General features: G+C 51.3%; 1 protein-coding gene across 3 annotated transcripts in view; it reads left to right on the top strand.

The window, feature by feature from the left end:
• The window catches only part of LOC117513635 (T-cell surface antigen CD2-like), a 94,461-nt gene that overhangs the window by 51,282 nt on the left and 17,752 nt on the right, over positions 1 to 25,427 (top strand). The window lies entirely within an intron of this gene.

Below are 25,427 nucleotides of genomic sequence, written 5' to 3'. Positions count from 1 at the left end.
AGATTTCAGTGAAACTTCACACAATGGAAGCACAGAATATGCATGAAAGAAAATGACAGAGGAATATATATAACCGACAGGCGTGAAAAAACTCACGCATGCGCACGAAGGTTCAAGCTTGGCTGATGCAATCACACGTGATTCAAATCCATATGGTTTTTGAAAAAAATAAAAAGGTCGGATACTTTTCTAACAGACCTCGTATATATATATATATATATATATATATATTAGAGGTGCACCGGCTGGAATAACACTGCCCTCCGCGCCGCCTTCGTAAACGGACTGTCGTTGGTCCTGAAGGAGCTCCTGGTGGCCAAGGACGAACCGCGGGATTTAGACGGGCTTATTGATCTCGTTATACGATTAGACAATCGGTTAGAGGAACGCCGTCGGGAGCGAGGCGAAGGACGTGACCGGATACGCGCCGCCCCTCTCCCTTCTGGGTTCGAAAAGGGGCCGCCCTCCCACGCGCCACAGCCGCAGCGCTTTGTGGGGCAACAGCTCCCCCTGTTGACGTTGTTAGGGAAACGCACAGGGCCAAAATGGGGAGGCTGATCCGTGGAGAGTGTTTTCTCTGCAGCTCAACAGAGCACACACAGAGAGACTGCCCCAAACGGCCAAAACGTCAACACTCGCCCTTAGAGACTGGGCTAAGAGGGGGTCAAGACATTCAAGTGAGACACACACAAATTGCCACACGACTCCCAGTCACAATCCTGAGCGGGGATTTAACCCTTCAAGCCCAAGCACTGGTGGACACGGGGTCAGAAGGGAATCTGCTAGACAGCAGATGGGCAAAGGAGGTAGGGCTCCCTCTGGTGGCGCTTCCTACGCCATTGCAGGTGCGGGCACTAGATGGCACCCTCCTCCCTTTACTCACACACAAGACACCACCAGTAACTCTGGTGGTGTCTGGAAACCACCGGGAGGAGATTGAGTTTTTTGTAACTCCTTCTACCTCCCGCGTGATTTTGGGCATCCCATGGATGTTAAAGCACAATCCCCGGATCGATTGGCCGTCTGGGGTGGTGGTTCAGTGGAGTGAAACCTGCCATCGGGTGTGTTTAGGATCCTCGGTTCCTCCCGGTTCCCAGGCTAAGGAGGAGGTCAAAGTCCCTCCCAATTTGACGGCAGTGCCGGTTGAGTACCACGATCTTGCTGACGTCTTCAGCAAGGATCTGGCACTCACCCTTCCCCCGCACCGTCCGTACGATTGTGCCATTGATTTGGTTCCAGGCGCTGAGTTCCCGTCCAGCAGGCTGTACAACCTCTCACGACCTGAGCGCGAATCAATGGAGACCTACATCCGGGACTCATTAGCTGCCGGGCTGATCCGGAACTCCACCTCCCCGATGGGGGCAGGTTTCTTTTTGTGGGCAAGAAAGATGGCGGACTTCGTCCATGTATTGATTACAGGGGGCTGAATGAGATTACGGTTCGCAACCGATACCCGTTGCCATTATTAGATTCCGTGTTCACCCCCCTGCATGGAGCCAAAATCTTTACTAAGCTGGATCTTAGAAATGCGTATCACCTGGTTCGGATCCGGAAGGGAGACGAATGGAAGACGGCATTTAACACCCCATTAGGTCACTTTGAGTACCTGGTCATGCCGTTCGGCCTCACAAACGCCCCCGCGACGTTCCAAGCATTGGTTAATGATGTCTTGCGGGATTTCCTGCACCGATTCGTCTTCGTATATCTAGACGATATCCTCATCTTTTCTCCGGATCCTGAGACTCATGTCCGGCATGTACGTCAGGTCCTGCAGCGGTTGTTGGAGAACCGGCTGTTTGTGAAGGGCGAGAAGTGCGACTTTCACCGCACTTCTTTGTCCTTCCTGGGGTTCATCATCTCCCCCAACTCCGTCGCTCCTGATCCGGCCAAGGTTGCGGCGGTGAGAGACTGGCCCCAACCCACTAGCCGTAGGAAGCTGCAACAGTTCCTCAGCTTTGCAAATTTTTACAGGAGGTTCATTAAGGGGTATAGTCAGGTAGTTAGCCCCCTGACAGCCCTGACCTCACCAAAAGTCCCCTTCACCTGGTCGGATCGTTGCGATGCCGCGTTCAAGGAGTTGAAACGGCGCTTCTCGTCTGCACCCGTTCTGGTGCAGCCCGATCCTAGTCGCCAGTTAGTGGTTGAAGTGGACGCCTCGGACTCAGGGATAGGAGCTGTGCTTTCCCAGAGCGGGAGGACCGATAAGGTCCTTCACCCGTGTGCCTATTTTTCCCGCAGGTTGACCCCGGCCGAACGGAACTATGACGTCGGCAATCGAGAACTCCTTGCGGTGAAAGAGGCTCTTGAAGAGTGGAGACATCTGTTGGAGGGAACGTCCATGCCATTCACGGTTTTCACTGACCACCGGAACCTGGAGTATATCAGGACCGCCAAGCGGCTGAACCCCAGGCAAGCCCGCTGGTCACTGTTCTTCGGCCGTTTTGACTTCCGGATCACCTACCGTCCCGGGACCAAGAACCAGAAATCGGATGCCTTGTCCCGGGTACATGAAGATGAAGTCAAAACGGAGTTGTCGGATCCACCGGAACCCATCATCCCGGAGTCCACTATCGTGGCCACCCTCACCTGGGACGTAGAGAGAACCGTCCGGGAGGCCCTGGCACGAAGCCCGGACCCCGGGACTGGGCCGAAGAACAAACTCTACGTCCCACCAGAAGCTAGGGCTGCAGTCCTGGACTTCTGTCACGGCTCTAAGCTCTCCTGTCATCCAGGGGTGCGAAGAACCGTGGCAGTTGTCCGGCAGCGCTTCTGGTGGGCGTCCCTAGAGGCCGACGTCCAGGATTATATCCAGGCCTGCACCACCTGCGCCAGGGGCAAGGCTGACCATCGCAGGGCTTCAGGACTGCTCCAGCCGCTGCCCGTGCCCCATCGCCCCTGGTCCCACATCGGCCTGGATTTTGTCACGGGCCTCCCGCCGTCCCAGGGCAACACCACCATCCTCACAATAGTGGACCGATTCTCCAAGGCGGCCCACTTCGTGGCCCTCCCGAAGCTCCCGACGGCCCAGGAGACAGCGGACCTCCTGGTCCACCACGTCGTCCGGCTGCATGGGATACCATCGGACATCGTTTCGGATCGTGGTCCCCAGTTCTCCTCGCAAGTCTGGAGGAGCTTCTGCCGGGAACTGGGGGCCACGGTGAGTCTCTCATCCGGGTATCATCCCCAGACCAACGGGCAAGCAGAACGGGCCAATCAGGAGGTGGAGCAGGCCCTGCGTTGCGTGACAGCCGCGCACCCGGCGGCCTGGAGTACCCATCTGGCCTGGATCGAGTACGCCCATAACAGCCAGGTGTCGGCAGCCACCGGCCTCTCCCCTTTCGAGGTGTGTCTGGGGTACCAACCTCCTTTGTTTCCGGTGGTTGAGGGAGAGGTCGGTGTGCCCTCGGTCCAGGCCCACCTACGGAAGTGCCGTCGGGTGTGGCGTGCCGCCCGTTCTGCCTTGCTGAAGGCCCGGATGAGGACGAGGGCCCATGCAGACCGTCGGCGGACCCCGGCCCCTACGTACCGGCCAGGGCAGGCAGTGTGGTTGTCTACAAAGGACATACCCCTTCAAGTGGACTCCCCCAAACTGCAGGACCGGTACATCGGTCCGTTCAAGATCATCAAGGTACTCAGTCCAGCCGCAGTGAGGCTTCAGCTTCCGGCCTCACTGCGGATCCATCCCGTTTTCCACGTGTCCCGGATTAAGCCCCATCACACCTCACCCCTCTGTACTCCCGGTCCGGCACCACCTCCTGCCCGGATCATCGATGGCGAGCCGGCTTGGACTGTGCGCCGGCTCTTGGATGTCCGTAGGATGGGCCGGGGCTTCCAGTATTTGGTGGACTGGGAGGGGTACGGACCTGAAGAACGCTCCTGGGTGAAGAGGAGCTTCATCCTGGACCCGGCCCTCCTGGCCGATTTCTACCGCCGCACCCGGACAAACCTGGTTGGGCGCCAGGAGGCGCCCGTTGAGGGGGGGGTCCTGTTGTGTGGGCCGCCAGAAGAGGAGGTACTGCTGGCCCACCACCAGAGGGCGCAGCCGCCTCACAGGAGCAGCCAGGGTGACAGCTGTCACGCATCACCTGCAACAGCTGTTACCAATCATCTGATCGGCAGGAGTATATCAGCAGGACGACGTCTCCACCTCTTTGCCGAGATATCGTTTCTACCGAGAAGGTAATAATCTCAGCTGACTGCTTGACAGTAACTTTGTGATTTTTGTGAGTGATTGCAGAACTTTCCAACGAGAGGTGGAGGCAGCTTACCTGCCGTTCGGATTCCTGGGTGCGAACGCGCCCTCCTTTAATTGTTCTTTATTCCTCGCCAGCAGTACCAGGTCCGACACGCGGAGGCAGTGGCCACCTGGGAATTCGGGACTTGGCGGCTCCAGTATTCCCGGGGTCTGGTGGCGGAGGAAACCGTGTGGTTCCGGTTCTACTTTGGAGAGGCGTCTCCTATCTTCGAGCCTGCCCACACGACACCTGTGTGAATTTGACTTTGTCCATTATTGTAATCTGTTGTACTTGTTGTGCATATTCACAACAGTAAAGTGTGTTATTTGACCTACTCCATTGTCCATTCATTTGCGCCCCCTGTTGTGGGTCCGTGTACTTACACTTTCACAACAAATAGACTGCTGTGTAATGAATGGAACCACACTGCCATCTAGTGGATATCCAGTGTGCTTGAGTGTGTATTTATGAATCAGTAGGCATTTTGATTTTGTTTATTTTTTCATGTGAGCGTAGAGGTACAGAGAGTACAAAGAAGCTTTGTTCATTTGATTTGCTTATATTGTGAACTGCCATGATACTGGAATTGACAACTAAGTTCGAAGTAAAAAAAAATTGATTGAATTGATTGATTGATTTGTTTGTGGATCTGTGGATTTCGCGAAAAGAATGTCTCAAAATTACGTCACAGAGGAAAGCGATGAATGCATGTAATTGGTGATCCACAAATGCTGAAACTTTTACAAATTAAGTCTTATATTTGCAAATACATTATTTGCAAAGACCAATTTACAAGTTACAAATATGAAATTTGCATTTGTGGATATCTGAACACATTTGCAAATCAATGATTATTTGTAGATCACCCTGTGGGCATTTACAAATATTAATGAGACAATTTTAACCCCATAGAATGAGGGCTGTATTTTACATTCTCAACGTATTCTCTGTAGGCTGTAACTGTTGTGAAAGTGTCGTGACACGGACCCACAACAGGGGGCGTTAATGAACGGACAATGGATAAGCCAAAAAGTAACAATTTAATGTTGTGAATCGCACAACGAAGTACAGACAATAACGATATGGTGGAATGTCAATTATACACAAGGTGACGTGTGGGCAGGCTCGAAGATAGAAGACGTCTGGAGGAGAGAAGAGCCGGATCCCACACAGCTTCCACCACCAACGGATCTGAAGAACACCGGAGCCGCCAAGCCCTGCGCCCCAGGTGGCCACTGTCTTCAGCAGTCAGACCCGGTACTGCTGGCAGAGAACAGAGACAGTACTGATGAGTGTGAGTTCGCACACTCAGTAATTCCACAGTCAGTGTTTAGTTAGGAGGGAGCACCTCCACCTCCAATCACACACTCGTGCAGCTCCTGTTTAACCACTTATCTGGTTTGGGGTGTGAGGCGAAGCCGTCGCTGATCACACCAAACGCCAATCCCACAGATAAGGACACACCACAGGAAAACGGCTGCAAAGAAGTTCAGATTGTTACTTTGTAAGTCAGCAGAGAAGTTACCTGATTGGTAGCTGATTTCTCGGTGGGGAGGTGGAGTTGCAGTCCGGCCTTTATGATGGTGGTGATGTGTAGTGGATGAGTGACAGCTGGTACGGATGATGAGTGACAGCTGTCACTCCAGGTCGCTCCGACGCCCTCTCGTGCTTGAAGCCCGCATTTCAAGCAGGGCGCCATCTTGTGGTGGTGGGCCAGCAGTACCTCCTCTTCAGCGGCCCACACAACAGGACCCCGCCCTCAACGGGCGCCTCCTGGCGCCCGACCAGGCTTGTCCGGGTTATGGTTGTAGAAGTCGGCCAGGAGGGCCGGGTCCAGGATGAAGCTCCTCTTCACCCAGGAGCGCTCTTCGGGGCCATAACCCTCCCAGTCCACCAGATACTGGAACCCCCGGCCCTTTCGACGGACGTCCAGGAGCCGGCGTACTGTCCACGTGGGCTCCCCGTCGATGATCCGGGCAGGAGGCGGCGCAGGTCCCGGGGCACACAGTGGTGAGGTATGGCAGGGCTTGAGTCTTGACACATGAAAAACGGGGTGTATCCGCAGTGATGTACCTGTCCTTTAGCTTTTGGGATTCCACCTGCAGGGGGATGTCCTTAGTGGATAGCCAGACCTCCTGCCCGGGCTGGATGCAGGGGCCGGGGAATGCCGGCGGTCTGCATGGGCCTTAGCCCTCGTCCGGGCTCTGAGCAGGGCAGAGCGGGCGGTACGCCACACCCGACGGCACTTCCTCAGATGGGGCTGGACCAAGGGCACCCCGACCTCTCCCTCCACTAGCGGAAACAATGGGGGCTGGTACCCCAAACACACCTCAAACGGGGAGAGGCCGGTGGCAGATGAAACTTGGCTATTATGAGCGTACTCGATCCAGGCCAGATGGTCACTCCAGGCCGTCGGGTGCGCGGAGGTCACGCAGCGGAGGGCCTGCTCCAGTTCCTGGTTCGTCCGCTCTGCCTGCCCGTTCGTCTGGGGGTGGTACCCAGACGAGAGACTGACGGTGGCCCCCAGTTCCCTGCAGAAACTCCTCCAGACCTGGGAGGAGAACTGAGGACCACGATCCGAGACAATGTCCGATGGAATCCCATGCAGACGCACGACATGGTGGACCAGGAGGTCTCCTGGGCCGTCGGGAGCTTCGGGAGGGCCACGAAGTGGGCCGCCTTGGAGAACCGGTCCACTATCGTGAGGATGGAAGTCATGCCCTGGGACGGCAGGAGGCCCATGACAAAGTCCAGGCCAATATGAGACCACCGGCGATGAGGCACGGGCAGAGGCTGGAGGAGGCCTTGGGCCTTGTGGTGGTCGGCTTTGCCCCTGGCACAGGTGGTGCCGGCCTGGACATACTCCCGGACGTCGGCTTCCATAGACGCCCACCAGAAGCGCTGCCGGACTCCGTGTCAGGGCCTCCCGGACGGTCTTCTCCACGTCCCAGGTAAGTGTGGCCATGACAGTGGACTCGGGGATGATGGTTTCAGGGGGGTCTGACAGCTTGGTCTTGACCTCCTCTTCATGCACCCGGGACAGGGTGTCAGATCGTTGTTTTTTTGTCCCGGGGCGGTAGGTGATCCGGAAGTCAAAACGCCCGAAGAACAGCGACCAGCGGGCTTGCCTGGGGTTCAGACGATTCGCGGTCCGGATGTACTCCAGGTTCCGATGGTCCGTGAAAACCGTAAATGGTACCAATGCTCCCTCCAACAGGTGTCTCCACTCCTCAAGAGCCTCCTTCACCGCAAGAAGTTCCCGATTGCAGACGTCATAGTTCCGTTCAGCTGGGGTCAACCTGCGGGAAAAGTAGGCACATGGATGGAGAACCTTGTCGGACTCCCCGCTCTGGGATAGCACGGCTCCTATCCCTGAGTCAGAGGCGTCCACTTCAACTACGAACTGGCGATTGGGATCGGGCTGCACCAGAACCGCTGCAGTCGAGAACCGGCGTTTCAACTCCCTAAACGCGGCTTCGCACCGATCCGACCAGGTGAAGGGGACTTTTGTGGAGGTCAGGGCTGTCAGGGGGCTAACTACCTGACTGTAGCCCTTGATGAACCTCCGGTAGAAATTTGCAAAACCGAGGAACTGTTGTAGTTTCCTACGGTTTGTTGGTTGGGGCCAATCTCTCACCGCCGCAACCTTGGCCGGATCAGGGGCGACGGAGGTGGAGGAGATTATGAACCCCAGGAAAGACAAAGAAGTGCGGTGGAACTCGCACTTCTCGCCCTTCACAAACAGCCGGTTCTCCAACAACCGCTGTAGGACCTGACGTACAGGCTTGACATGGGTCTCAGGATCCGGAGAAAAGATGAGTATATCGTCTAGATATACGAAGACAAACCGATGCAGGAAGTCCCGCAAGACGTCATTAACCAACGCTTGGAACGTCGCGGGCGCATTTGTGAGGCCGAACGGCATGACCAGGTACTCAAAGTGACCTAACGGGGTGTTAAATGCCGTCTTCCACTCGTCTCCCTTCCGGATCCGAACCAGGTGATAAGCATTCCTAAGATCCAATTTTGTGAAAATTTGGGCTCCATGCAGGGGCGTGAACACTGAATCCAACAGAGGTAACGGGTATCGGTTGCGAACCGTGATCTCGTTCAGCCCTCTGTAATCAATGCATGGACGGAGTCCGCCGTCCTTCTTGCCCACAAAAAAGAAACCAGCACCCATCGGGGAGGTGGAGTTCCGGATCAACCCGGCAGCTAACGAGTCCCGGATGTAGGTCTCCATTGATTCGCGTTCCGGACATGAGAGGTTGTACAGCCTGCTGGACGGGAACTCAGCGCCCGGTATCAAATCAATGGCACAATCGTACGGACGGTGTGGGGGCAGCGTGAGTGCCAGATCCTTGCTGAAGACGTCAGCAAGGTCATGGTACTCGGCTGGCACCGCCGCCAGATTAGGGGGGACTAAAACCTCCTCCTTAACTGTCACACCGGGTGGAACCGAGGATCCTAAACACTCCCGGTGGCAGGTTTCGCTCCACTGAACCACAACCCCAGACGGCCAATCAATCCGGGGATTGTGTTTTAACACCCATGGAAAACCCAAAATCACTCGGGAGGTAGAAGGTGTTACATAAAACACAATCTCCTCCCTGTGATTCCCAGACACAACCAATGTCACTGGCTGTGTCTGGTGTGTGATTAGTGGAAGAAGGGTGCCATCTAGTGCCCGCACCGACAGTGGTGATGGTAAGGCCACTAGAGGGAGCCCAACCTCCTTTGCCCATCTGCTATCCAGCAGATTCCCCTCTGACCCCGTGTCCACCAGTGCTGGGGTGTGAAGGGTTAGATCCCCACTCAGGATCATGACTGGGATACGTGCAGATTGTCGGGGTCTCCCCGCGTGGGTGTTGTGACCCACCCTTAGCCCAGTCTCTAAGGACGAGTGCTGCTGTTTTGACCGTTTGGGGCATTCTCTCTGTGTGTGCTCGGTTGAGCTGCAGAGAAAACACTATCCAAGGATCAGCCTCTTTGTCTCTGATCTGATCGCTCTTTGGCAATGCTCGTTTCCATAGCAACATCAGCAGGGGGAGCTGTCGTCACGTGGAGAGCCCTGGCTGTGGAGCGTGGGGAAAACGGCTCCCTTTTGGACCCGGGAGGAAGAGGGACGGCTTGTGCCTGACCACGCCCTTCGTCTCGCTCCCGTCGGTGTTCTGTTAATCGGTTGTCTAACCGTATAACCAGGTCGATAAGCCCATCTAAATCCCGCGGCTCGTCCTTCGTCACCAGGTGCTCCTTAAGGACCAGAGACAGTCCGTTTACAAAGGCGGCGCGGAGCGCAACAGCATTCCAGCCGGCTTGCGCTGCCGCGATGCGGAAGTCGACTGCATACTTCGCCGCGCTCCGACGCCCCTGTTGTATCGACAGCAGCACGCTTGAAGCGGTCTCGCCTCTATGAGGGTGGTCGAACACCTGTCGGAACTCCCTCACAAACTCAGTGTAAATTGTTAGGAGCCGTGAATTCTGCTCCCAGAGCGCCGTAGCCCAGGCGCGTGCCTTTCCTCGAAGGAAATTTATGATGTAAGCCAATAGGCTAGCATCTGACGCGTACATGACGGGACGATGTGAAAAGACGAGCGAGCACTGCATCAAGAAGTCCGCGCACGTCTCCACACAGCCTCCGTACGGCTCCGGAGGGCTTATGTATACTTCAGGGGAAGTTGGGGGGGTTCGTTGAACGACCAGTGGAATGTCTGTCTCTGGCATACGGTCAGCAGGAGGAGGTGCTGCAGCAGCGCCCTGAGTATGCGCTTCCATCTGGGCGGTGAGAGCCTCCATCCTACGATTGAGAATAATGCTCTGCTTGGTAACTAAGTCCAACCGAGCAGTAAAAGCGGTTAAGATGTGCTGCAGCTCACCTAACACGCCTCCTGCTGGCGCCTGTGCACCTCGCTCTTCCATTGGCTGTTCAAGCGATGGTTGACGCCCCTCGGGATCCATGACGCTGGCCGAGAAATCCTGTTGTGAAAGTGTCGTGACACGGACCCACAACAGGGGGCGTTAATGAACGGACAATGGATAAGCCAAAAAGTAACAATTTAATGTTGTGAATCGCACAACGAAGTACAGACAATAACAATATGGTGGAATGTCAATTATACACAAGGTGACGTGTGGGCAGGCTCGAAGATAGAAGACGTCTGGCGAGAGAAGAGCCGGATCCCACACAGCTTCCACCACCAACGGATCTGAAGAACACCGGAGCCGCCAAGCCCTGCGCCCCAGGTGGCCACTGTCTTCAGCAGTCAGACCCGGTACTGCTGGCAGAGACACCACAGGAAAACGGCTGCAAAGAAGTTCAGATTGTTACTTTGTAAGTCAGCAGAGAAGTTACCTGATTGGTAGCTGATTTCTCGGCGGGGAGGTGGAGTTGCAGTCCGGCCTTTATGGTGGTGGTGATGTGTAGTGGATGAGTGACAGCTGGTACGGATGATGAGTGACAGCTGTCACTCCCGGTCGCTCCGACGCCCTCTCGTGCTTGAAGCCCGCACTTCAAGCAGGGCGCCATCTTGTGGTGGTGGGCCAGCAGTACCTCCTCTTCAGCGGCCCACACAACAGTAACCTGAGCAACATGAAACATGGGGAAAAAAAGCTTGCTGGTAGAACAAAGTCAGTGTAATAAAACAAAAGTTGGCCATTTATTCTAGTGTCTTTATTTGAATGCATGTTTTTTGTTTTCATCATTAAGTTTTAATGCAAAAATAGTCCTATACATTAGACCTAGATTCTTATTTTGGGCATGATCCAAATATGTACTTGATCGGTATCGGCCTTGATCGGTATCGGCAGATCAAAATTTTAGTGATCGGTGATCAGCCTAAAAAATCCTGATCGGTGCACCTCTAATATATATATATATATATATATATATTAGCAGGTATACCCGCACTCCAAGAAATTATATCTCTTCATTTAAATAGGATAAAGCTTGAAAGTTATTTCCCGTCCAGCAAGAGCCAACAATGACTATGAACGGGTAACAGAGAAGAATTTTAGCCATGTCATTGTATATTTCAGATCACTTTATTTAAGGTGTAGTAAGTTGCACTGCATTGTGTGTATGTTGTCATCATTAATTTTCATAGAGCAATTTGTGACATTCATGAGACTCAAGTGAATGATGATGAAAGTAAAGTAACTCTGTTCAGAAACACTTTTTGTTATATTGGGTGAAATGATCCGTCTATCCTAACAGTAGTCAATGCATTATGTATTCAGAAAAAGGAACAAAAAAATCAGACATCTGTAGCAGCTGTAGGATCGATAAAACTCCAACCACTATAAGCCTCGCGGTGCGCTCTCAAAAAACCATCAGATGCCTTCATGTCTAGTTCTTCCTGCTCGCGTCACCAGGCTCAACGCCCCCCTCTGTCCCTCCCTCCTCCACGCATGCACACTCATCTCATTTCACCGAAGTTCACTTCGGTACAATGGCAGAGGGAATACAGCCGAAATTACCACTTCTACCGTTACGTTTAACGGCAAACCCCGATAGAAAGCCAAGTAAAAGAAAGTTGGAGGCAGAAAAGGCTGTGATAAAAAAGGCTCGGGATAAAGCAAGAGGTCAGACGAGAGTCAACATTGGTGCAGCATTTTCTCAGTGGAAACAACTGAGGCATGTGAAGGGCCTCAAAGTGACACAGAGGTTGCTGTCTTTCTGTTGGACAGGTAACTACTTTTGCTTCTGGGGGATTTGTTATTTTCATAAAAGATTTGCCAACTTGGCTACTTTTGTAGTTCGTATTAGTCCAAAAGATGCGCGTTCAAGTTTGTGGGGGCATGGCTTTGGACGGAGCACTGACGGAGTAGGGGGTAGAACTTAGAGGAGGTGCTACTTTCAAATCTTCCAAGCTCTCTTGCTAGTTCTCCAGGACTACCAACTCTAGCTTTAAAGGTGACAGCATGTCATATCACTACTATGGCATCCGTACACAGATTCAGATGCAATTTATTACTATACGCTTGGGTAAAAATGGTTTACAGTGAGGGGGTCATCTCGGTTGGTAAACACACTACTAAACACAGAACAAGACAAAGTGACAACAGTGCTAAAAAGCTAAAAGAATAACAAGGACGGCCCCAAGATAAAATAAAATAAAAGATGAGTTAAAACATCAATCGATAAAAAAGTCTAAAAACATGGCATACCAAGCCAAAGGATAAAACCTAAATAAATAAATATGTCCTGTTCATAAAAACAAGGTAAAAGAAACTATACAAAAAATAAATACATAAGTTATATTTAAGTTTCTGTCACTTGTTATTAACAGCACTGATGGCTGCTGGTACAAAACTATTTTTTTAGTGTTTGGTTTTACAAGCTGGTACCCTAAACCTTCGACCTGAAGGGAGCAGCTGAAACTCAACGTATAGAGGGTGGGAATCATCTCTCAGAATCAAACCTGCTATCCTCTGTACCTGTTTAGTATACAGGGATTCTGGCTGAACCTGAAACTCTCCAATCAGCTTGCTTGACTAAGAGGTCTGTCCAAAAAGTAACGGACCTTTTATTTTTTCAAAGACTATATGGATTTGAATCACGTGTGATTGCATCAGCCAAGCTTGAACCTTCGTGCGCATGCGTGAGTTTTTCCACGCCTGTCGGTTGCGTCATTCGCCTGTGGGCAGGCTTTGAGTGAGCACTGGTCCACCCCTCCCGTCGGATTTCTTTTGTCTGAGAACTTTCTGAGAGACTGCCGCTTTGCTCCATGAAATTTTTTTCAGAAACTGTTAGAGACAGGCAGTTGGAAACCATTCGATAGATTCAGTTGGATATCGGTGAAGATTCTGTCGGCGTCACGCGGATTATGGACTGTTAAAACCTTTTTAAAGACGGCCCACAGTTACAGGAGATTTTGTAATGAAAGATGTGCGGAGGATTTCGCATGTCGGCACGAAGGAGCTCAGGACACGCAGCAAAAAAAAAAACACCTCCATGTTGGAAACCATTCAGAAGATTCAGACGGCTTTCAGTCGAGTGAGTATCCGAGAAATTGTGTAACAGCTGGACATGCCACAACATGTCCTGTGAGACTTCCAAGACGGAGGTGTTTTTTTGCTGCGCGTCCTGAGCTGCAAAATCCTCCGCACGTCTTTCATTACAAAATCCCCTGTAACAGTGGAATGTGCCGCAAAAGTGCTATGTCCAGCTCTGTTGCCATTTCTGTGGTAGTCACATGATGTCCCGGATCAACACAGCATTCAGTTTAGAAATGATCTGGTCGATCCAGCCTGTCGAATGGCCGCTCGGCATGCCGCGCGCCCTCCGCCGCTGTGGGCCATCTTTAAAAAGGTTTTAACAGTCCATAATCCGCGTGACGCTGACAGAATCTTCACCGATATCCAACTGAATCTATCGAATGGTTTCCAACTGCCTGTCTCTAACAGTTTCTGAAAAAAAATTTCATGGAGCAAAGCAGCAGTCTCTCAGCAAGTTCTCAGACAAAAGAAATCCGACAGGAGGGGTGGACCAGTGCTCACTCAAAGCCTGCCCACAGGCGAATGACGCAACCGACAGGCGTGGAAAAACTCATGCATGCGCACGAAGGTTCAAGCTTGGCTGATGTAATCACACATGATTCAAATCCATATAGTTTTTGAAAAAAATAAAAAGGTACAATACTTTTTGGACAGACCTCATATTTCACAAGTTGGTTTAAACAATTTTTGTTTTTGAGGGACACGCTTCCAAACCATGAAACAAGGCAAAAGGATACAAGTGAGTCTATAAAAGCACAATAAAACAAGATCAGAATGGTTCTGTTAATATTAAAAGTGGACAGTTTTCTCAGACAATAGAGGTGCTGGCGTCCCTTTTTGTACACAGCGTTACAGTTTGCTTCAAAGTTCAGTTTGTCATCAATGACAGTTCCAAGATATTTATATGTGCTGACACACTCCATTGTCTGACCTTTTAAAACTGTTGCCTCTTGATTGGGAGAACTGTTATTATGAAAGTCAATAATCATGTCTTTTGTTTTAGAAATGTTCATCTCAAGAAAAGACTTACTGCACCAGTCACGGAAATCAGTAACAACTGGGTCATGACTCCTATCATTGTCTTTCAGCAGGCTCACAATAACTGTGTCATCTGCATACTTTAAACTGGTTCTATCCTCTCTCTCTCCATTCACTCTCACTGTCTGTGTTCTGTCAGTTAAAAAAAAATTCAAAATCCAGCCCACAAGATTGTTACCTACTTTAAAATGTTCTAAAAGCCTCAAGGCTAACACATGGGGCTGGATTGTGTTAAAAGCAGATGAAAAGTCAATAAATAAAAGTCTTGCATGTGTTCCTTCCCCTCCAGATGTTTAAAAAGCAAATTTAATAAAGTGACTGTAGCATCTTCTACTCCTCTGTTATTGGTCTGAAATCATTGAGGGTCTTGGGGGAACTGATTTTTGGCACAGGGATAACAACAGCATCCTTCCAGACTCTTGGTACATGCAGCATCTTTAAAGACTGATTAAAAATGTACTGAAAAATAGAGCTCAGCTCTTTCCAACATGATTTCAGCAAACGGCCACAAATATTCTCAGAACCAGTTAGTTTGAGGAACAGAAAGATGTGTCAACATCCTTATGGGAAATAAAAAAGTTCTGATTGACAGACACTTTATGGCTCACTCCCTGTATTTCCTGGCTAAAATCAAAAGCACCAAAATGTGTATAAAAACAGTTAAGAGCATTTGCAAATTCAAACTTAGAGTGAAAGCCATCAAAAGAGATGATACTACTGGCTTTAGAGTGTTGGAGGCCTGCATTGGCTTTCATGCTTGACCAAGCAGATTATTCATTGCCATCTTGTTCTTCAGCTTCATTTTATAGTCCTGTTTTGCTTTTAAAATCACAATTTTCATCTCCTTAGTGGCTGTGTGCTGCTCAGAGGCTGATCCATGTTTCCTTGGCCTGTATACAAGCCTTAACTGACTTCGTGACCCACTGCTGATTATTGGGAAACATTTTTACACGCCTACAAGGAATGATCATCCCCCTGCAAAAGACAGTATACGAAGAAACTACTTCATTAAGATCATGGCCGCAAGCTTCTTTGAACATGTCCCAATTAGTGCAGTTATAGCAGTCCTGCAGGCAAAGCACAGCCTCCTCTGTCCAGTCCTTAATGTCTCGCATATAGACCTTTTCCCTTTTTAACACAGTTCTATAGGGAGGAGATGCACACAGTTGTGATCTCCCGAACCCAGGAGGGCATTGGGAGAGATTTATATGCCTCCTTGATGGACCCATAACAAAGATCAATAATTTTATCCCATCTGGTTGGACAGGTTACATATTGATAAAAGTCAGGTAGTGTCTTTTTAAGGGACATGGTTGAAATCACCCAGTAAAAAGACTGATGCATCAGGTGAGCCAGAATGCAGTTTCTGCACCACATCATTGGCGACACTGCAGGCAGAAGAAGCGTTTGCTTTCGGGTGTAAGTAAACTGTTGTAATAAACAGTTGCAGGAACTCACGGGGCAGATAGAAACGACGCAATGATACGCATAAAAGTTCAACATCTGGGGTGCAAATGCGCTCTCTTACAGTCACAGGTTTAGGATGACAGTACCGTTGATTTGCCTGTGATTTACCTGTCACCTCTGCGTCTTTATCCAAACAGAATGGTGCACCAAAGCCGTCAATAAGCAGGTCTGCGTCCCGATCACGTTCAGTGAGCCGTGAGTCTGTCAGAATCCCACAGTCTTTAAAATGCTTCAGAAAACGAACACTTCCCCAGAATCATCGAAGGCAGCAGGACCCCGCTGAGTCTCAGCTTCCTCATACGTAACTGCATACCTCCTCTCTTTCCCCACCTCCTTCGGCCGTTTTTCACCACCCGTTCTTGTGTGAGGCAATTTAAATATGTGATCAGGAATCTGTGCTGTGATATCTGACACGCCAGCCGGCATCATATATTTAAGTCGAAGCAATTCACTTCTGCTGTACTGCAGCCTGTCTCCACTGACAGTCCAGCTGTCATTCAGAATGAGCAGGAAATCAGAAACCAGAACCACACCGTAGGGCACAGAAGGATAATTTTAGCCACACTGTTTAACAAAACTCCACGAGGAGTATAAAAACAACTTACAAAGTACAAAAAACAAACACATGAAAACACGAGACGCCAATCTGTCTGACGGGTCACTGCGTGCGCATGCAGGTACATTTCAATTGAAAAAACGTGCGCTTTAAATCGTGCTGGCCTGTTCAGATTATAATATATATATATATATATATATATATATATATATATATCCCTAGCCAGGCACTACTTTGCAGGATGTAAAGTGTGATGCTTAGTACCTGACCTGAGTAGTGCGTGAACTGCGAAAACAAAAGCTCCAGTGAGCGGATCATGATTGTAATTAAAGCTCACATACGCAATGCGCACTTTAACTTGCACACTGTGCGCATTGGCGCATTTGGATTGTAATTAAAGTGTACTCTAGCCAGCCACTACTACATAGTAAGTAAAGTGCGATGCTTGCTACCTGAGTTGTGATCTTATATATAAGGCTGACCGTGTGTGTGTGTGTGTGTGTGTGTGTGTGTGTGTGTGTGTGTGTGTGTGTGTGTGTGTGTGTGTATGTGCGTTCACACACGTGTGCTTTCAACCTAAGGGCCCCAGTGACCTCCCCCTTGGTGTCCCCAGTCACCATACCAAGTTTGATGTTGATTGCTTAATTACTGTGAGTGTGCATAGTGAACATAAACCGTGCCACATACATACATATTAGAGGCTGACATTTTTTGGGGAATTCCACGGGTCACGGGATTGCTGTGGGATTCCCGTGGGATTCCCATTCCCAGTACAGGATTAAAAATTCACAGAGGCAGGAATCAAGGTTTTTGGTAGCGAGCTGTCCTGCTGTCATTTGGGTGGTCAATTTTTGAAAAAGGCCGACAAAATAGTGGACAGTTTTGCTTAAAGTCGTCAATTAGGACTGGGTTTGATTGCTGCAGCCGTCTGTGTTTGTGTGAGTCTCCTGGCTGCAAGGAGGGAGAGGGGAGGGGGCAGGGGAGGGGTATGAGCCACTTCAGTCAGTGCACGGAGAGAGTGCGCACTGAGCACAGAATGAAGCAACACAAACAAAACTGTTGGTGCTGCCTTTATTTATTTCTCCCTGGACTGATCTGTCAGTATGTCCTGTTCACCCCATGTGTGCATGTCGGTGACAATTATACAAATTTGTGAGATGAAATAAATGGTCAAAATTCCTTTAAAAATGAGAATATATGAATGAACATTATAAAAATCACACACACGTGTATTTAAAAAAAAAAACCTGATGTGCAGAAACTCTGCAGTGATGTTCAGAAGCAGAAATCACATAAAACAGCTGAGAACTCTGAATTTTAACAGGCTGTTATTTTCCAAAGATATTTTAGATGGCTTATTGTCATTTTATGTTCAAGCACAAAACGTGACTGAGGAGGATAAAAAAGAGGAAATGAACTGTAGTCAACATAAAAATACAAGCTGCAGATTTTTATTTTTCAAAGTTATTAGGCTGCAGTTCTGCATTTCATTTATTTTACAGTAAGTTACCTCTTATTATTTTCTAAAATCATGAGAGTCAAATCAGTCTGCATTGTTCAGTTTTTCCTGCACGTTTGTGTCTTTTTTTCCTTCCTTATAAGAGTTTGGTGTTTGTGTTTGTTCTACAAAGTCTGAAAAAAGAATAAAAAGTTCACACTTTTCTTTATTGTTGTGAAAGTGTAGTGACACGGACCCACAACAGGGGGCGCAAATGAACGGCCAATAGATGAGCCAAAAAGTAACAATTTAATGTTGTGAAATGTGCACAACAAACATACAGACAATCTCAGAATATAATTACAGTCAATCCACAAAGGTGACGTGTGGGCAGGCTCGAGGATAGAAGACGTCTGTCCTGAGAAGAGCCGGAACCACACGATTTCCGCCGCCACAGAACCTGGTGAATACTGGAGCCGCCAAGTCCCGAATTCCCAGGTGATCACCGTCCCCGACTGTCGGATCTGGTACTGCTGGTGAGAACAAAGACAGTCAAGTGTGGGTGTGTGTACACCCAGTAACAACAACGGTGGGAATGCCACCTCTACCTCTCACTCAATACGTTGCAGCGATCCCTCAGAGCAAAAAGAGTGCCGTCTTGCACAGCCTCCACAAACTATGGACCTGCAAACACTCACAATAAACAGATTCAGAAAATACCACAAAAAGGCTGAGGATATTACCTCTAATGAAGTACGATATCTCGGCGATGAGGTGGAGATGACGTCTGGGTTTTATGGAGTGCGATGATGTAGAATGTGTGACAGCTGTCAGGAATTAATGAGTGACAGCTGTCACTCCCGGCTGTGTCCGTGGCGGCAGCGCCCTCTCGTGCCTGAAGCCCGCACTTCAGGCAGAGCGCCCTTTGGTGGTGGGCCAGCAGTACCTCCTCTTCTGGCGGCCCACACAACAGGACCCCTCCCCCTCAACGGGCGCCTCCTGGCGCCCAACCAGGCTTGTCCGGGTGTCTGCGGTAGAAATCGGCCAGGAGGGCCGGGTCCAGGATGAAGCTCCTCTTCACCCAGGAGCGTTCTTCCGGTCCATACCCCTCCCAGTCCACCAAATACTGGAACCCCCGGCCCATTCGACGGACGTCCAGGAGCCGGCTCCCCGTCAATGATCCGGGCAGGAGGCGGCGCCGGACCGGGAGCACAGAGGGGTGAGGTGCGGTGAGGCTTGAGTCTGGACACATGAAAAACCGGGTGGATCCGCAGTGAAGCTGGGAGTTGGAGCTTCACTGCGGCAGGACTGAGGATTTTGAGGATCTTGAAAGGTCCAATGTAACGGTCCTTCAACTTGGGGGAGTCCACTTGGAGGGGGATGTCCTTCGTGGACAGCCACACCTCCTGCCCGGGCTGGTAAGCAGGGGCCGGGGATCGCCGGCGGTCCGCATGGGTCTTCGCCCTCGTCCGGGCCTTCAACAAGGCAGAACGGGCGGAGCGCCACACCCAACGGCACTTCCGCAGGTGGGCCTGGACCGAGGGCACACCGACCTCTCCCTCCACCACGGGAAACAATGGGGGCTGATACCCCAAACACACCTCAAACGGGGAGAGGCCGGTGGCAGAGGACACCTGGCTGTTATGCGCATACTCGATCCAGGCCAGATGTTCACTCCAGGCCGTCGGGTGTACGGATGTTACGCAGCGCAGGGCTTGCTCCAACTCCTGATTGGCCCGTTATGCCTGTCCATTGGTCTGCGGGTAATACCCGGACGAGAGGCTCACAGTGGCCCACAGTTCCCGGCAGAAGCTCCTCCAGACGTGTAAGGAGAACTGGGGACCACGATCAGAGACGATGTTGGTGGGTATCCCATGCAGACGGACGACGTGGTGGACCAGGAGGTCTGCTGTCTCCTGGGCTGTTGGGAGCTTCGGGAGGGCCATGAAGTGGGCCGCCTTGGAGAATCGGTCCACTATCGTGAAGATGGTGGTGTTGCCCTGGGACGGCGGGAGGCCCGTGATGAAATCCAGGCCGATATGGGACCAGGGGCGATGAGGCACAGGAAGTGGCTGGAGAAGCCCTTAGGACCTCTTGTGGTCAGCCTTGCCCCTGGCACAGGTGGTGCAGGCCTGGATGTACTCCCGGACGTCGGCCTCCATAGACGCCCACCAGAAGCACTGCTGGACAACTGCCACGGTCCTTCGCACCCCTGGATGACAGGAGAGCTTGGAACCATGACAGAAGTCCAAGACTGCAGCTCTGGCCTTTGGTGGGACGTATAGACGGTTCTTCGGACCGGTTCTGGGGTCCGGGCTCCGTGCCAGGGCCTCCCGGATGGTCTTCTCCACGTCCCAGATGAGGGTGGCCACGATAGTGGACTCCGGAATGATGGGCACCGGTGGATCCGACAGCACCGTTTTGACTTCGTCTTCGTGTACCCGGGACAAGGCATCCGATCTCTGGTTCTTGGTCCCGGGGCGATAGGTGATCCGGAAGTCAAAACGTCCGAAGAACAGTGACCAGCGGGCTTGCCTGGGGTTCAGCCGCTTGGCGGTCCTGATATACTCCAGGTTCCAATGGTCAGTGAAAACCGTGAATGGCACAGATGCTCCCTCCAACAGGTGTCTCCACTCCTCAAGAGCCTCTTTCACTGCAAGGAGTTCTCGATTGCCGACGTCATAGTTCCGTTCAGCTGGGGTCAACCTGCGAGAAAAGTAGGCACACGGGTGAAGAACCTTATCGGTCTCTCCGCTCTGGGATAGCACGGCTCCTATCCCTGAGTCAGAGGCGTCCACTTAAACCACGAACTGGCGGCTAGGGTCGGGCTGCACCAAAACTGGCGCAGTAGAGAACCGTCGTTTCAACTCCTTGAACGCGGCTTCGCACCGATCCGACCAGGTGAAGGGGACTTTTGGAGAGGTGAGGGCTGTCAGGGGGCTAACTACCTGACTGTAGCCCTTAATGAACCTCCTATAGAAATTAGCAAAGCCGAGGAACTGTTGCAGCTTCCTACGGCTTGTTGGTTGGGGCCAATCTCTCACCGCCACAACCTTGGCCGGATTTGGGGCGACGGAGTTAGAGGAGATGATAAACCCCAGGAAGGACAAAGACGTGCGGTGAAACTCGGACTTCTCGCCCTTCACAAACAGTCGGTTCTCTAATAACCGCTGCAGGACCTGATGTACATGCTGGACATGGGTCTCAGGATCTGGAGAAAAGATGAGAATATCGTCCAGATATACGAAGACGAATCGGTGCAGGACGTCCCGCAAGACGTCGTTAACCAAGGCTTGGAACGTCGCGGGGGCGTTGGTGAGGCCGAACGGCATGACCAGGTACTCAAAGTGACCTAACGGGGTGTTAAATGCCGTCTTCCATTCGTCTCCCTTCCGGATCTGAACCAGGTGATACGCATTTCTAAGATCCAGCTTAGTAAAGATTTTGGCTCCATGCAGGGGGGTGAACACGGAATCCAACAATGGCAACGTGTACCGATTGCGAACCGTAATCTCATTCAGCCCCCTGTAATCAATGCATGGACGGAGTCCGCCATCTTTCTTGCCCCCAAAAAAGAAACCTGCCCCCATCGGGGAGGTGGAGTTCCGGATCAGCCCGGCAGCTAATGAGTCCCAGATGTAGGTCTCCATTGATTCGCGCTCAGGTCGTGAGAGGTTGTACAGCCTGCTGGACGGGAACTCAGCGCCTGGAACCAAATCAATGGCACAATCGTACGGACGGTGCGGGGGAAGGGTGAGTGCCAGATCCTTGCTGAAGACGTCAGCAAGATCGTGGTACTCAACCGGCACTGCCGTCAGATTGGGAGGGACTTTGACCTCCTCCTTAGCCTGTAAACCGGGAGGAACCGAGGATCCTAAACACACCCAATGGCAGGTTTTGCTCCACTGAACCACCACCCCAGACGGCCAATCAATCCAGGGATTGTGCTTCAACATCCATGGGAAGCCCAAAATCACGCGGGAGGTAGAAGGAGTTACAAAAAACTCAATCTCCTCCCGATGGTTTCCAGACACCACCAGAGTTACTGGTTGTGTCTTGTGTGTGATTAAAGGGAGGAGGGTGCCATCTAGTGCCCGCACCTGCAATGGCGAAGGAAGCGCCACCAGAGGGAGCCCTACCTCCCTTGCCCATCTGCTGTCTAGCAAATTCCCTTCTGACCCCGTGTCCACCAGTGCTGGGGCTTGAAGGGTTAAATCCCCGCTCAGGATTGTAACTGGGAGTCGTGTGGCAATCTGTGTCTCACGTGAATCTTTTGACCCCCCCTTAGCCCAGTCTCTGAGGGCGGTTGATGGCAGTTTTTCTGTGTGTGCTCCTTTGAGCTGCAGAGAAAACACTCCCCGCGGATCAGCCTCCTCATTTTGGCCCTGTGCGTTTCCCTAACAACGTCAGCAGGGGGAGCTGTTGCCCCACAGAGCGCTGCGGCTGTGGAGCGTGGGGAGGGCGGCCCCTTTTCGAACCCGGAAGGGAGAGGGGCGGCGCGTATCCGGTCACGTCCTTCGCCTCGCTCCCGACGGCGTTCCTCCAACCGATTGTCTAACCGTATAATGAGATCGATAAGCCCATCTAAATCCCACGGTTCCTCCTTAGCTACCAGCTGCTCCTTCAGGACCAACGACAGTCCGTTTATGAAGGCGGCGCGGAGCGCAGCGTTATTCCAGCCGGACCTCGCAGCCGCGATGCTGTCTCATTGACAGCAGCACGGTTGAACTGGTCTCTCCTCTGTTAGGGTGATCAAACACTGTTCTGAACTCCCCACAAACCCAGTGTATGCTGATAACAACCGTGAGTTCTGTTCCCAGAGCGCCGTAGCCCAGGCGCGTGCCTTACCCCGAAGCAGAGCAATCACATAAGCTATTTTACTAGCATCTGATGCGTACATGACGGGACGTTGTGCGAAGACGAGCGAACACTGCATGAGAAAGTCCGCGCACGTCTCCACACAACCTCCGTACGGCTCAGGAGGGCTTATGTATGCTTCAGGGGATGGTGGGAGGGGTTGTTGAACCACCACTGGAACGTTTATATCCTGCACAGGGTCGGCAGGAGGAGGAGCTGCAGCAGCACCCTGAGCGCTCGCCGCCATCTGTGCGGAGAGAGCCTCCACCCTGCGGTTCAGGAGGATGTTTTGCTCGGTCATTTGATCCAACCGAGCTGTGAAGGTGGTGAGAATGTGCTGCAGCTCACCAATCACGCCTCCTGCAGACGCCTGCGCTCCCTGCTCTCCCATTGGTCATTCAACAGCCGGGTGACGCCCCTCGGAGTCCATGACGCTGGCCGAGATATCCTGTTGTGAAAGTGTAGTGACACGGACCCACAACAGGGGGCGCAAATGAACGGCCAATAGATGAGCCAAAAAGTAACAATTTAATGTTGTGAAATGTGCACAACGAACATACAGACAATCTCAGAATATAATTACAGTCAATCCACAAAGGTGACGTGTGGGCAGGCTCGAGGATAGAAGACGTCTGTCCTGAGAAGAGCCGGAACCACACGATTTCCGCCGCCACAGAACCTGGTGAATACTGGAGCCGCCAAGACCCGAATTCCCAGGTGATCACCGTCCCCGACTGTCGGATCTGGTACTGCTGGCGAGAACAAAGACAGTCAAGTGTGGGTGTGTGTACACCCAGTAACAACAACGGTGGGAATGCCACCTCCACCTCTCACTCAATACGTTGCAGCGATCCCTCAGAGGAAAAAGAGTGCCGTCTTGCACAGCCTCCACAAACTATGGACCTGCAAACACTCACAATAAACAGATTCAGAAAATACCACAAAAACGCTGAGGATATTACCTCTAATGACGTACGATATCTCGGCGATGCGGTGGAGATGACGTCTGGGTTTTATGGAGTGCGATGATGTAGAATGTGTGACAGCTGTCAGGAATTAATGAGTGACAGCTGTCACTCCCGGCTGTGTCCGTGGCGGTAGCGCCCTCTCGTGCCTGAAGCCCGCATTTCAGGCAGAGCGCCCTTTGGTGGTGGGCCAGCAGTACCTCCTCTTCTGGCGGCCCACACAACATTTATAGCAGTTCTGTAATTTCAGAAATGCAACAGAAACAACCACAGATCAGAAAAAGTTGGGACTATATGTAAAATGAAGATAAAAATAAAAATGTTGCATTATTTCCAGTGTTTCCACTCACATCCACAGATGCCAAAAATTCTTCCAGAGTTGTGTCTTGGTGGCTTCCCTCACTTGTCTTCTTTCACCGTGAACATTTAGTTTTTGAGAACTGCCTACCTGACAGAGATTTACCATAAAGTACCACACTGTATTTCTGAATGATTGATATAAATGAAGTCTAAGAAATATTCAGCTAAAGCCTAAAAACTAAAAGAAGGAAAAAATGGGAGCAGTACAGGAGCGGGAGTCATTCTGAATGGTAGCGGGATGAGAGTGGGAGTCATTTTACCAGGAGTGGGAAGGGACAGGATTTTTTTTTTTACTCTGGCCCGGGATTGGGATGGGACAGGTATTTTTCTGTGGGAGTCGCACAGGACAGGAATGAAAATCTACTCCCGTGTCACCCTCTAATACATACATACAACACCGATCAATCTTCACCAATCATCTTCAACCGCTTATCCAATCGGGTGGCAGGGGCAACAGCTTTAACAGGGGACTTCCCTTTCCCATTCCACATTGACTACCTCTGACCAGGTGGATCCCGAGTGGTTCCCAGGTCACTGTGGAGATATAATCTCTCCACCTAGTCCTGGGTCTTCCCTGGGTTCTCCTCCCAGATGGGCGTGCTTGGAACACCTCCCTAGGGAGGCGCCCAGGGGGCAACCTTAACAGATGCCCGAACCACCTCAGCTGGTTCCTTTTAACACGAAGAAGCAGTGGCTCTGCTCCGACCTCCCCACAGATGACCAAACCTCTCACCCTATCTCGAAGGGAGACACCAGCCACCCTCCTAACGAAGCCCATTTCGGCTGCTTGTATCCGTGATCTAGTTCCATAGGTAAGAGTAGGAACGAAGATTGACCAGTAGATCGAGAGCTTCGCCTTTTGGCTCAGCTCCCTTTTCATCACAACAGTATGGTAGAGTGAATGCAACATCGCCACTGCTGCACCAATTCCCCCACCAACCTCATGCTCCATTGTCCCATCACTCGTGAACAAGACCCCGATGTACTTGAACCCGTTCACTTGGGGCAAGACTGTATTCCCTACCTAGAGAAGGCAATCCATTGGTTTCCTGCTGAGAACCATGGCCTCAGATTTAGAGGTGCTGATCTTCATCCCAGCCACTTCACACTCGGATGCGAACCGATCCAGTGAGTGTTGGAGGTTACAGGCCGATGAAGCCAACAGGACCATATCATCTGCAAAAAGCAGTGATGAGGCCCTGAGCCCACCAAATTGGAAACCCTCCTCCCATGATTATGCCTCAATATCCTGTCCATGAATATCACAAACAGGCTTGGTGACAAGGCTCAGCCCTGGTGGAGGCCAACCCCCACTGGAAAGAAATCCGACTTACTACTGAGCACCCAAACACAGCTCTCGCTTTGTGAGTACAGAGATTGGATGGCCCTGAGAAGGGGCCCCTCACTCCATACTCCCGCAGCACCTCCCACAGTATTTTCCGGGGTACCCGATCATAAGCCTTCTTCAAGTTCATAAAACATGTAGACTGGATGGGCATACTCCCAGGCACCCT

Source organism: Thalassophryne amazonica, chromosome 1 (genome assembly GCF_902500255.1).
Source record: "Thalassophryne amazonica chromosome 1, fThaAma1.1, whole genome shotgun sequence".
Taxonomy (NCBI): Eukaryota; Metazoa; Chordata; class Actinopteri; order Batrachoidiformes; family Batrachoididae; genus Thalassophryne; species Thalassophryne amazonica.
The sequence above is the reverse complement of the archived record's forward strand: the minus strand, read 5'-3'. Positions and strand labels throughout refer to the sequence as shown.